Source organism: Euwallacea fornicatus, chromosome 9 (genome assembly GCF_040115645.1).
Source record: "Euwallacea fornicatus isolate EFF26 chromosome 9, ASM4011564v1, whole genome shotgun sequence".
Taxonomy (NCBI): domain Eukaryota; kingdom Metazoa; phylum Arthropoda; class Insecta; order Coleoptera; family Curculionidae; genus Euwallacea; species Euwallacea fornicatus.
The window spans coordinates 2562796-2577131 of record NC_089549.1 but is presented as its reverse complement, the minus strand read 5'-3'; the positions used below and the strand labels follow the sequence as shown (position 1 = coordinate 2577131).

General features: G+C 37.8%; 1 protein-coding gene across 1 annotated transcript in view; it reads left to right on the top strand.

The window, feature by feature from the left end:
• Positions 1-6614: 6614 nt before the first annotated feature.
• Positions 6615-14336, top strand: part of LOC136340953 (ichor-like) — a 32266-nt gene continuing 24544 nt past the window's right edge. Inside the window, exon 1 of the mRNA XM_066285452.1 lies at positions 6615-6857. The gene's annotated coding sequence lies outside the window, so the exon portion shown is untranslated. The remainder of the gene's footprint in view (positions 6858-14336) is intronic.

The window sequence follows — 14336 nt, the reverse complement described above, 5'->3', positions numbered from 1 at the left end:
GAATAAGTAGAGTGGCTTAAATTTAAAGCAGAAATGTTTATAATTTTATTACTTGTTTCTTGTCATGCAGGATGCACTCAACGGAAAAATATTGTAATTAAGACTTATAGTAATGAGCGATTAATAATCTAGCTTTCCATTAATGCGTGAGTGTAGAGAATTACTGTGACTCACACTTGTTCGTTAAATAAACATAAGAGTAATCATAATTCCCAAACCGAATTAAATAAAACATTCAATAAACGAAGAAATATAATTTGCTCAAACAAAAAAAAACAAAGTGGATATATGCGGTTTCACACGTGAGCTCCTCAATTATTCCAAAAATCCTATACGTGTTTTAACGTTAGTTCAGGTTAATTCGGGTTAGTTCGGGTTGCCAGGAAAGCAGATACATGAGTTATTAAACTGCTTTCAAATAAATAATGGTTAATCTAGCAACACTCTTGCATGAATGTTAAGCTTGAACATCACGTGAACGTGAATGCTAACCCAAACTAACCCAAAAATCAACAAAACCTGATCGATTACGATCTTGGTTTTCCTCCTAGCATTGGATCGCGTGCATAGAACGTGAAATGTAAGATGAATATCAATGTTCTGCGCATGACGAAGGGCAACTGAAGCTAAGTTTTCCTATATTTATGTTTATCCAGACAGGGGTCGGAGAAAGTGAATAGTAGAGATCGGGAAATGGTGTTGCTAGTCCATTAAGTCAATTTTCCTGTCGTGGTCGGTCAAACTCTACTTTTAGATTGAAAAATTTGATAAAAAAGGCGCGCTTTCTCACAGAAAAAAGAGATTTACCAAAAACGCAAAAAATACTTGGTTTTTCGTTCGATCCAATCCCAACTCAACGTTCAGGCTCACACATTTGCCCTAATTTGATGGAATTCGTACCTTTTATCATTTCCATAATCCCGATACTAAGGAGTTATGGCTCCTACTCTGAAGGTTCGGGTTATTACGTTAAATGACGAAATCATTCCATCCGCTATATTCTAGAGGTTTTGTCCACATTTTCGCCATTATGGTAGCTTTCTTCGGCGAGACAACTCCTTTTCAAACAGTACAATATTCTTTTTAGAGCATTTCTTTCCACTTATTTCTATACCAAGATCAAACACTCAGCTCCTTCCCTTCACTTAATATTCAACATTCTTTATTTCTTCGTCACGCTCTTCTTTAGTCGAAAGCTAATATGTGTTCTCCGTGCTAAATTTTTGTAAATGATCTAAAATAAACGAATTTAAAGCTAGAAAGAATGCTCTGGGGGTGCCAAACCGATAGAGAAGTTCTAAAAGTTGATTGACCTACATTTTTTCATCCACCCCGGATCCAATCATCATCCGCGTCCGAACAGTAAGAAATAAGGTCAACGTCAGGTTGTTCAACTGCGGTTCAAAAATCTGTTTAACTTTTTGTCCATTGACCACAACAGGTTACATTAGGGCATCTCTTCGGGTTAGAGCCAGTTCGGCCGCTAGTGGTAAGATAATGCCACGATCGATCTCAAAAGAAGTCGATTGATTAATGATCTTGGAACATAATAGGCAAAAGCGAAACTGCCCATTATACAGGGTGTTCCGCCACACAATCTGCCAACCACAGTTTCCTTTAAGCGAAAATAATTACACTTCCCTTATGCGACTCTTTTCTTTGGTATATATATAGGGTGTCTCTAAAAGGCCTGTAAAAAATTCTTCCGCAGATTTATCCGGAGAAAGCATGACAATTTAACCCAAGTTACCTTAATCTAAAAGTGAAGGGTTTTAAAAATACAGGACAACAAGTGAAAATTAACAAAGGAAAAAAATTTATTACTGAAGCAATAAGACTTGAAAATGAATTGAATATTTTCGTTTTTTTCGTTTCGACATTGAACTTTAAATTTCAAATATCTCAAAAACGGGTGCCACAGGCACCTGCGCCAAGATATCTTTTTTTCGTAGAACATGTAGGAAAACAAAAATTTACACATAAATAAATTTTACACAGGGTGAAAAAAAAATTATGTCCCTTTAAAGAAAATTCACATAGCGCTGACAGCGCCCTCTACAATGTGCATCAAAAATGTAAATGAGTTCTGACTTCTCGTCCCTAAAAACCCCGGATGCGAAGTCTTGTTCAAATGATCCTATGATAAACAAAGTAATAAATTTTTTTCTGTTTTCTTAATTTGCACCTAAACGCCCTGTGTTTTAAAAACGGGCGATTCTTCGACTTAGATAAATTGGGTTAAATCGTCACGTTTTCAATTCTGAAATCTGGGGTAGAATTTTGTGCGGACCATTTTAGAGACACCGTGTAGAGTGACGAAATTGCTAAAAAAAGTAACTTCGGTGTGTCTTGACATATTTTAATGAAATTTTGCAATTCGATCAGGCGTATTTTTCCCATAATTTGTGTACGGAAATTTTAAACCAGTGCCAAGAAAACGGCCGTTACGGTCACGTCCCTCCCTTCCCCCACTTACTTCTTGTGCGCGCCACTGTTCAATGCGTTTAAATATTTAAACTAAACGTTTATTTATCTTAATTTATTTATTCTTGAACAATTTTAATTTCCTTCTTACTTTAGAACCATATTGCTTCTCAGTAAATGGTACCTATTTTTCGTTTGTGTTGGGAAAGTATCTTTAAAAGCACAATGTATGTTGTTACATGACTATCTTAAATTATCTTAACTAAATTGGAGACGAATTTTCTTTTTGGATGATGTCGATTGGGAAATGCAGCTGCGTAAATACAATTAGAAGTCCATATTCCCCGTTCGGGTTTCAAATTTTTTAGCCCGAATTATTGGAAGAGTGCCCCTCGTCGAACTCGGCAACGCCGCAAATCTTCGTTAAAATACGCCGAGAAAAACCCATGTTATTAAAAAAAATCATTTTTTTTTCAACTACTCCAACACTCTGTATGGCGAGCATAAAGCGCCAACAAAAAAATCGGCACAAAGAAAGTCTAGTTATTTTCGCTCAAGGAACCTGATGGTGGCCTGAGCTATAATTTGCCGTGTCCGAAATGGTCAAAATTGGCAAGAGCCATTTTCACAGGTTACACAGACGCAACAGAGATATTTTCAACGTGGCTGATGTCTGAAAGTCTCTAATTATCGTGACGCGCAAAATTTCTCATACATTATAGCCCCAAAACAACAGTTGTTGACCACAAATTGCTCATTATCCAGCTGAAATTTGAAGTGGTACGTACCATTAGCACAAAATAATTAATACTTATCAAGAACCCACGAATCACTATCGGTGGTGATACGAGAGATGTGCGTAAAAATTTTTCGAAATAATGCAATTTGAGATATATGCAATAGTATTACCACTAAAATACTATTGGCATATGCTCTCTGTTACGCATGGTGATTTTTTACTTTTACTTGCGCTCTGAATTGTTTTAACTTAAATAATTAGCAGATTCTTTGATTTCACTCGGTCTCTTATGACTTAACTAACAATGACTTTAGAGGCTTAATTAGGACGGTTTGCTTTCAGAATCTAGAACAAGAATATTTCCTCAAACAGTTATTAGTCAAGGTACTCCGTACGAAGAATTAATCCTGTGTCCAAACAAAGCGCTCCACAGAAAATCGTACAGGACACCTTCAAACCTTTTTTTTTAATAGACAATTTGCCTCACCTTCCATGAATCTAGGATCTAACCGAAAAGATTTACTGCTCCAGTTTATTTAGGCTCAAAAAAAGAATTATCTACGGTCCACCAAATATCGCCACAAGTGAATAGTTTTCGGTTTTGCACCTTGTATTTGCTTTTCTGGTTCAACGGCGTACCTGTCGTTCTCAATACAATCGAAACACTTTTTGGGCTTAATTTATTACTTTTAAATGTAACAGGTAGTCGTAAACATGGTTTTGCTTAATAAAACCATAAAAATTGGAACATAGAAACTTAAAAGAATGCTGTCTTTGCGGACGGATGGCCGCCCCGGCGGAAAGTGCCATCGACACGGTGGTCATCGAGAAGAAGAGCTCGATGGCCACCAAATTTATTTCCGGAATATTTTCTAAATGCCGTTTAGAAGAATACACACACACGTGTATTTTCCTGTTTTGTAATGGAAAGGTACTAGCAACAGAGCAGATGGACAATCACGGGTAAAAGGCAGGGAAAATAATGGCCCAGCTGTCGAGTTGTAATGATTGTTTTTCGTTTGAGCAAAACTCAATTTTTCGTAAAAAAATATTACGAGTTGTGATCCCAGGAACGCCACTGGTGCAGCGACGAAGTAACTTTGCTAGAACTTTCGCAGCTATACAGGGAGTCTCTAAAAGGTGGGGAAAATATGCTAACACACATTCCTGAGGCTAAAATATGGTGATCTAACCCAACTTACCTCAGTCCAAAAGTGGATGATTTCGGAGATACAGGGCGTCAGAAGTTCAATTTGGTTTCAGTTTTTTTACAAATATATTTTTTAACAACTGGCGTATTAACACCACATTCAGCTAGGGGGGGGGGGGGGGATGCCAAATTGAAATCTGCTTTCATTTTCATTGTAAAATGTAGGGGGCGCCACCAGTGGTACTTTGCACACATTTAAAACGAAATAACTCTTTTAAGCCGCACTTTATTTCACTTCTAAATAAAATTTCTTATTCTCCAATGTCTTTTACCTAAAAAAGATGTACCTGGTAAGAGTTGATTTGAGCAACAGTTTGTGAGATATCTGGATTTAAAAACTTCTAGTTGTTATTAATTTTGGTCAGAATAAGACTACTTACGGCCCATCTTTTGGTAGATGAGATTCGTGAAATTCCTGAAAGACCTCTAATTGTGTGCGGTGTTGTTTTTGATGGTTTTGGCACATAATTGAACTTTTGACACTCTGTATCTCCGAAATCATCCACCTTTGAACTGAAGTAGGTTAGGTGAGATCATTATATTTTAGCCGCAGGAATTTGTGGTAGCATTTTTCCGCATCTTTTAGAGACGCTCTGTATAAAAACTCGGTTATCAACAAGAAAGAAGATTTTTTCGAAAATCTAACTTCACAACAATATCGCTAATCTGAACTAACCTGTTGATTTCAACTGAATCGAGCACCGACTCTTTGCAGGTAATAAGGGAGCTCCTTATAATGTCTGACGCCCGTGGCCAGCTAGACCTCCCGATTTTACCCTGCCTGATTTTTCCTTGTGAGGTAAGATACAAACACAAATAATATGCAGATGTCCTATTCGTTGCTGGAAATACTTCAAGCTAACAAACCAAGAGAGTTTCTTTCGTGAATTCCTGGGAATGCTTTCGTAAGCTTATACCCGGGCGTCTTCATAAGTAATCACATGGGTTTCCACATGTAACATGCAAATTACAAGTGATTCTTCGACTGCCCGAAAGCCTAAAGGGTTGACACTTCGTTTTGGGGTGTGCCGATGAATCTGGGACTCCGCCCCTAGGGAGCGGCGTTGACGAGTCTTCAAACTTTTCCCTGGATTTAGGGAATTTGCACGTATATGTACCACTGACGTACCCCTAGATTTAGGGATATCTCAAACAAACTCGTAATCTAACCTTCGTGACAGCATCTATTTAGCCTACATTCAAATATCTTTGTTGTTTTTGACGATATTTAACTAAGGTAAACAGTAACAGTCTTTCAAGCAGTAATAGCCATCTTGTGGGTATTCCATATAGTACCGCCCTCCGTGAAAACTGACGGTTCAAAGAACCACGTCGTGTTAGATTGCAACGTTGCATTTTCTTACAAATTTCCATTTTATAATTTTCTACTTTACGCGTATCAGTAGGTATATGTGTTGTATCTACTTCTGCGAAAACGGTAAAAACTTCAAACTCAAATCTTCTATTTAATTTCAATTTTGTAACTTAACTATGTCGCATGAACTCCGACTTCCGTTTCCAAATTAGCATCCCATAAGCGGAGCATCAAAAAACAAGTCTTCATCTCGGGTCGTCCGTTGATCAACGCCAAGCGGTGCGTATGCATACACGCAAGGTAACACCCAAATTTGTATCCGATTTGAATAAACCTGTACAAAAATAAGAACGCCACCATTAGCACACCAAAATCTCATCTTGAAGAGCACAACCATCAGCCATCGGTCGGCCCCTCTGCGAAGAAGTAGGTTAGCTCGGTGTAAATCTACAACAGGTACAGTTACTCTTCAGAAGGTGGGGGTCGCCGGATTCGGCGTTCTTTGGTAGGGTCCTCGATGTCCAGTCTTGGCTCTCATGTTACCGAGAGAACGCTCCGGGGTCGTTAAGTGCCGAAATTTCAACCCCTTTACGAATATCACACCCCCGACTTCTTCGGGAGGCGGACTCCGCGATTATTGGACCGAGAGGCCCGCGCGCTCACCTGATTTGACTACGTCGGACTGATTTATTTGTGCTGTTTAGCCAGCGGGGGTGGTTGTCGTATTTATCCTGCGAGAGGGTGTGCCGCTTATCTGAAGGGTGGTTTGCATCGGGTGTAATTCCGGCACTAGAGATCACCTTTGCGCAAAGTGGTGCAACTAACGAGGAATTAAGGACACTAAATTGTTTCTTGACACCGTAACCCACTTTGGAAGTAGTATATGGCGTTGGAAACATAAAGTGGTGTCTGACGGAGATATTATCGGAGACTTTGGTTTTTTACCGGACCTAATTTTTACGGATATTTTGCTATTTAAGAAAATCTACATTATTAAATAAAGTGGACTCAGCTGAACTCGGACAATATTTTTAACTCACAGTTAGTAAATATAAAAGGACAATAACCAACAACAAACGGAAGTGTTCTAGCAGTGCAAACTAGCGGATGGATAGCACAAAACAGTGACCTATATATTTAACAATTATTTAGGATTATACTTGTTTCAGGTGAGTAATTATTTTAACTTCGATCGATAACCCCTTTTTAAACAATAATTTGATTGATGAACAAAGTGGTATTGTTAAAAGGTGCAATGACTTGCCTTGGCAGTGGGTGAAGGACGACAACTTGCTGAGATTTCCTATGGCGCGAGATTGGTATGGGCTTGGACGTAAATTGATGTTTTCTTGCGAGGTTGGCTTTTTCGATTTAATTGACGATAATGAAAAGAGGACTATGTAAATATGACAAATAAATGGGACATTAGTACCACCATTTTCCGCGCAAAGAATGCTTAGTCACCTGATGAGATTAGTTCATTAATGGCTTATTGCAGGGAAAGTATACTAATTGCAAAAAATTGTTCCAAGATTAATTCTGCAGGTTCTTCTCATTAAATTGAAGTCATTAAATATCGCCTGACAATTAAAGCAAGTTCATATTATATTGTTCTAAAAATGAGAACAAATTTTCTTCTTGCAATGCGGATGTCATGGAACACGGACTGATAGCAATGCAATAACACATTACGTTGCAACAAAGAAAAATTCCCCTTTCAAAGAGTCCTATTCTGATAATTAGGATGGAGTCGGAAGAATTCTGATGTTCACCCTACCAACCATTTAAGTAAAATTTCCTTCAATTTTTGGCGGTTATTCAGGCCAGTTCAAGTACGACCAAACCTGAATACCATTACGGCATATTGGCCATTTAGACACGTACGTCAGTGTGCAATTTATATTTTATGTGATCATTAGCCTTTTATAATACTCATATAACAGACTAAGAGGCCTTTGAAGCGGAGTCCTCGGCAAGAAGCAAGGGCCTATACCTATAGGCCCTTATACACACCCTTCAAGCAGGCGTTAAAATATGCGAGGCATGTCCGAGATCAATTTATCTGTTAGTCAGATGTTTCATGGAAAATTGCTTAATCAGCGCCCTACGTTTACGGTTCACCTGCTATTGGGAGTTTTTTTAATGATCACCGATTACAGTATTTTTATTGCAAGTAATTTTGCAACTAACTGACACCTTTAGGCGTCTAGAAACATTGTCGATGGTTTAAAAATGTGGGTTTGTAGGTTTATGTAAGTGCTTAGACTTGCCTAAATTTTATACCGAATATTGGCGATACACGATCTTAAAGACCGATTATAGAACGCTGCAGCATAATCGTCAATTATGACGCATAAGTAACAAAAAGTTCTTCACCGAGAGTTCAGGTTGTTATCACTAGGTTTTCCGAATGTATCCTCACTGGTTTAGCGATGGCGTCGTGGCCCAAATTGGTGGCGTTTCTATCGGGATCTTGGAAACCGTAAGAGCGGCTGAGATCGCTAAATAGGTAAAGTGTTTAAAGTATCTTCGCGAATGCAAAAAGACTATACGATTTCCTTAAATAACTCAGAAACTAGTGACGCCAAATTACTACAGCAACGAAGTGTCCTGCAGAGGTTTTATTTTCACGATAACTTTCGAATGGTTTAAAAACTACTGGGTAAGGTTTAGAATAGAGTGTTCCATTTTTCGAAAAAAATCCAAACTTTTCCACAATTTTTCACATTTCCCGGGAAAAAAGTAAAAAACAACACAATTTTTAAACCGGATTTGAGTTCTAAAGCTTTGCAGTCTCGGTATATCTTACCGCTTTCACGGTCCCAACACGTTCATCGCCGATTTGGATCGCACGGCATACTTGAGTTTATTTAGAACCTCCATAGTTTAATAATGGACATTGTTTAACTATGCAACTATTTCAATTTTTCGGAATGCGAACCGAAATAGCTGGATGTCCTGACGAAATGGCGAAGTGAAACATAATGTCTCTAGAAATATAAAAAAAATAACGAAAATTAGAACCTTGAGCAGAATTGGGTGTTTTTGCATAAATCGGCGAAACTGAGTAAACGATGAATTAAAAGTAAAAGGAGATAGAACCAGGTGATTTTTTAGTTTAATTTAGGTTCTCCGATCATTAACGGTTGGGCCATTGCAGAATGGAATATTCCGTTATCAGTAGCATGAAGTAAGTACTTTCTAGAGCCTCCTGGCAATATTAATCGAGCTTTAAAATAGACTTTTAAAATCTAATTAAAGTTGAAAAAAGAGCCTTTGCTAGTTGATTTTTGCTTTTCATCCGGAAGAAGGATGGGACTGAAAAGACGTTACGGGAAAAAAATTAAGAATGTTGTTTTCAAGCAAAGCTTTAGACCAGGGGTCCAAAATTGGTAGTAAATAAAGTGCGTTTCTTATTTTTACAATATTATATTTTCACCTCTTTTATTTGCTCAATCCTCCCTTAACTCCCCTCCACATCGCTTCTTGGGGATTTAAATCCAAATTACTGTCCAAATTTTCGGATTTTAATTGAAATAAATAGATAACTGACAACGTCGCCTTAGATTTTAAAGAACGATATCAAATTTTCAAGTAACGAGACGTTGCCGAGAGGAGGGCAAACTAGACTGCGAAGCAATAATTAAGTGCAATAATGAAACGAAGTTAGATAAAAAAGACCAAAAATCGCGGAAAATGAAAAGTTGCTTCCAGCGGTTTTGCAGTTAAATTTTGCATTTCTGAAAATTTTCATTATTGTCAATTAAACCCCCCATGCGCAACAACATTAAGTATTCCGCAAAGTCATTCTGACACTAATTTTCAACGAAAATAACTGCAAATCATCAAGTATCAACACGTTGGCATTTTCTAGCTGTCGGGACGATCAAAAACTCGTACAGAGCCACCATTTGTGAGCGGCCACAACATTTGAAAGATTTTCGTTTCTTTAGTTTAGTGAGTTTGGGTACTTGAATTTGCCTATGTGACCCTCCCTCCCTTCGCGGAACGCGGAAAATTCCCTGGATGTTACCGGAGCTCTGCCTGAATCTCTCCCGTTACTCTCCCCTCCCCCTCCCCCACCTCTCCTCCCCTCCGCGTAGCCCCTCCCCTCCTCCCCCTCACCCTCCCCTCCCCCCCTCCCCCTCCACCCATTTCAGTAATTTCTCGCATCTTTAATGCAACTCTTTGCAGTTGTTTAGCATGTATCAAGGTTCACAATTATCGACTTGAACCGAAAAAACCGTTGAATGTGTTATAAAGGCAGGAGCAATTAGAAACCGATAGACAGGAGATGATAAACAGATGCTACAAGTAGGACATGGCGTATAATACCGCAATATCGCGGCTATCTATTTAATCAACATTACTCAAACAAGTGTAAAGAAACAATGAAGGAACAAAGAATTGTTGACTCGTCAGTGCTTTAATTAAAACTGCTACCTAACTGAACCTGCGAGTTATTAGACCATCACCGACCATCGGAGACATTTTTTCGTCATCGCATTGTTAACCTCGGATGAACAAATTGTTTAATGGGCTTCAAATGTTGCCAGTTAGAATACAATGAACTGTTCGATACTTCTGTTTGAATCAGCGCAAGTGTGTTCACGTAGTGGAGTTTTTAGGCCAAAAATTCTCGAAGGATTGACAATGAATAAATACTTGGCCTAAGACACAGAATCTCTTTTAGGTCATACAAATAAAATACAATTGCGGTTTGATAAATATCTCCGACTTCTTTGCCTTTATCCTACACACTTCAGTTGTATATGTTGGCCATTAGTGATTTACAGTTAGGTAAACGACACAATTAACTTGGATGCGTATACGTACCGATAATATGACCAGTCGAATATATTTTTTTAAGACTTTTAGCTAACGCTGATTAATCATGAAATTGTAATTAATTGCTAGGTTCTTCTAACACCTGCCGGTGAAGACACATTACGAAGCACATTATCGCCTTAATCAATACATAAGTCCATCCTCAGTTTAACATTAAATCGGTTAATGAGTCGAATGGTGGGACAATGATGCTACATTGGCACCATCATTGTTTGATCTGCTTGCTCATGTTTTTACATGAATCGAGTAATTTTTAAAAAAGAGTATCTATAGCTTTATATGTTAGCGGCAGTATAACAGATCCGTTGACCTACTTTTTCCGCCAGAATACATGCCATCAGGTATTAACAGCTTCTGGTTCTTGTGGTCTCACGAGATCGTATCAAATTTGTGCATTTTCTCTCTTTGTTGTTGTTCTTTGCTTTGAACTGGTCTGGTTTGCGGAGATGACCGAAAAAGGGTTATTAAAATTAAGTGAGATTCATCGGATGTACATATCCACTGTGAGTGTTCGTCGAGCCTGACGAGCATTGAGGTTTGCTGTCGGTGTAGGAGTCGGCTCAACTGCGATCTTAAGCTTTATTTCGATGTTTCATATCGGAACATTAACGTCACTCGTCTTTGTTAAATAAGTCACGATCTGTCGCAGCTCGACTCAAATTTTCCAAAAATGTCTATGAAAATTTGGCTGCGAATGACGCTACAGGGTGCTTCACAACAGATGGCGAAAAACGAAATGAGCGAATCATGAGCTTATTTTAAGGTAAAAACTTCATAGATTATAGGTATGTCCTAAATTTCCCTTTTTTACAGGGTGTTTTTTTTTAGTCGATTTTCATTCATTTCGCTGTTATGTCTGAAAATAATTAACCCAAAACTGGCAGCAACATTTCAGCATTACGACCAAACTTAAATAACAACTATTTAAAATTCTTTACAGGGCGTTACTTTTTTCGTGATCGCTCTCAATAAATCACATCAGAACTATTTTTGCGATATTTTTGAATTTAATTCATTAACGTAATTTAATCTCTCATGTCTTTTTCGCCTCTTCAGTTTTTTTTAATCAGGAATAATACTTCAAGAGATATTTGCAAAAACTAAAACTACTAATTTGGATTATAATAAAAGTAATTGCTGAAACCGCCCTCCTCCTACCAAAATACTGGATTCAACCCTTCTGCCGCATGGACTGCCGGAGTTTATGAAAAATTCCAGATGTATTTCTAATAGTTTCAGAAGCATTAACAATATTTTATAATTTTACTACTTTACCGTTTTAGCATATCCTTAGGCCAATCGGGGCGAACATGGTTAGATACTTTTGCAAATAGCTCTTTAATTATTGTTCCTGATAAAAAAAACTGAACAGGCAAAAAGTTAGTAAAAGGCGTAAGGGATTAAGTGAAATTAGTTAATAAAATATAAAAATGTCATAAAAAAATTCGAATGTAAAATAATGAAAGCGACCACGAAAAAGGTGAAGCTCTCTGGGGTGTTTTAAATAATTGTTATTTCAGTTTATTCGTAATACTAAAATGATTATTGCTACCAATTTTGAGTTAATCATCCTTACAAACAAAGAGAAATAAACTAAAATCTAAAAAAAAAATTTACCTTCACCATCTTATGAATAAAATTGGAAACAATTTAGGACCAACCTTTATATGAAGTTTTTATCTTAAAATAACCCCATGATTCACACATTTAATTTTTTACCATCCATTAAAAAACATCCTGTGTAAAAAAATCCTCAAAAAATGCCCTCAATAGGTCAATGAAGAGTTTTCTGTAGGCAACACGCGAAATTCCAGTTGTGGATTAATTTATCTCGATAAAATTCTGGAAGCACTGAGAACCAGAGCTTTGCAGGAGAAATTCAAGGAATATCTCCTGATGAGAACGTTTATGAGGTAAGTTTCAATCTCTGCAAAATTTCGTGAACGTTATAGGATAACGTTATCGGTAGAATCCTAGAGAGTCTAGGGACTCTGTGAATTGAACACAGCAGAAAAAATCAGAATTCCCTTTAAAGCTTCACAAGCTTTCTTCGTTTTCCATTTACACCGTTAAACCACATAATGATAAAACGAGAAGGGAGGGGGGATGTAACATTAGAAAGCGTAAGAGATCTAACCTTTACCTTGACTTCTCTTTCTCCTTTGCCATAACGAATTCCCGCTTATCGTTAGACTTAACATCACCCTGGTAGTGCTTACGGATGACTCCAAGTTTACTGCTACAGGTGATTCTTTTAATATTGTACCTCATCGCAACTTGCCCATTGCAGGCATTATCAGTTGGTTGTCCCACAACAGTCCGCAGCTGAATTTGATAAAATATCATGAAGTTCCGTTATACTTTTTTTTTATTCGCCTCCTCTTTGTGCCACATCAAATCTATAGCTGGCAATCACGAAGTGCCCCCCTCCTCCCCTTCCTAAAATACTCCTCGTCTTCTTGATCTTTGCGTGAAATCCCTCTTTGAAAATGAAGTTTTACATGTGTAAGAAGAATATTTAACCCTTGAGGGAAATTTGGTTCCCACATGACGATGCCTCGTGCCACAGTGCGTTGGCTGTTAGAGAATATTCTCAGTGGGAAAGTAGCTCACGGACATTCAAGTATTCTTCGGCCCGCTGGATCTCCTGACTTAACCCATATGGATTATTTTTTATGGGATGATTTAAAACAGAAAGTCTACCAGCACGGGCCGTTTAAAGATGTCAACCATTTGAAGAGGACTATTTCGGAAGGATGTCAGGAAACTGCTCCGGATATAATAACGAAAATATTACGTAAATTTGACAAAAGACCGATTTAATGTTTTGAAAGCGCAGGACAGTATAATAAATAATCGTACATAGTTAAGCAAATTGTTAACTCTTTGCTTTTCTATTAACAAAAAAAAATAATTTTTGTGCATTAATTGCATATTTCAATTTTTTCCCGTATGATTCCGACTTGAGTAGACACACTGTATAAAGCACAATGATCATCAATTTAAAATGAGGCAAAATAGACGCAATTAGGACTATAGAAATAAAATGAGTTGAACGCCACAATCTAGACTGAAACAGGTCCGTAACGGGCCAGAAGGTATGTGCATTAATGTATATAATCACCTGCGTAATGAAGTAAAACACTAACCACATATCAATGCCTTGGGGAGCAAATTAAATAAGTTTCTATCAAATATTGTTTTATATACGTAATCAATATTTTCCCTTTGCCAAATAATTCAATTAGATATATCTCGAGCTGTCCCTGCGCCCCAACCCAGCGAGCACTGTGACCAGTAACCACGTGTTATTTTAATTGTTATTTAAATGTTAATTTACGGTGATGAAAAGAATTTCCAGGGCTGTACTCAGGAAAAAAGTTCATGCCTATTCCTAGCAAACGAGATATCAAGGAATGTAAACAAGACTGTCATGCCGAAGCTTAGAAAAAACTGTAACAGAAAAGTCCTGTTCGTTTTCGCGTATCTCTTGAAAAGAACTCGAAAAAACATGTTTTAAAAATTCGAAAATTTCGTTTTTTTTTGTAAATAGCTTAAAAAAATCATTTTGTAGATTGTTCGCACCATGATGAGGCTGCTCCATTGAATACGCACCCCTCTAACCAAATCCGTATCCATTACCATTTACGAGATCCCCGGCTGGCCATCCTTGTGTTGGCCACTTTGTAATATGATGTAAAGATCACGTTGCGGTCAGTATCGTTACTATAAAGGGGAGGGAGTAGGTTGGGCCCATGGCGGCAGATCAGGAAGAGCGACGGGCTTTCCTTGTCGGCGTT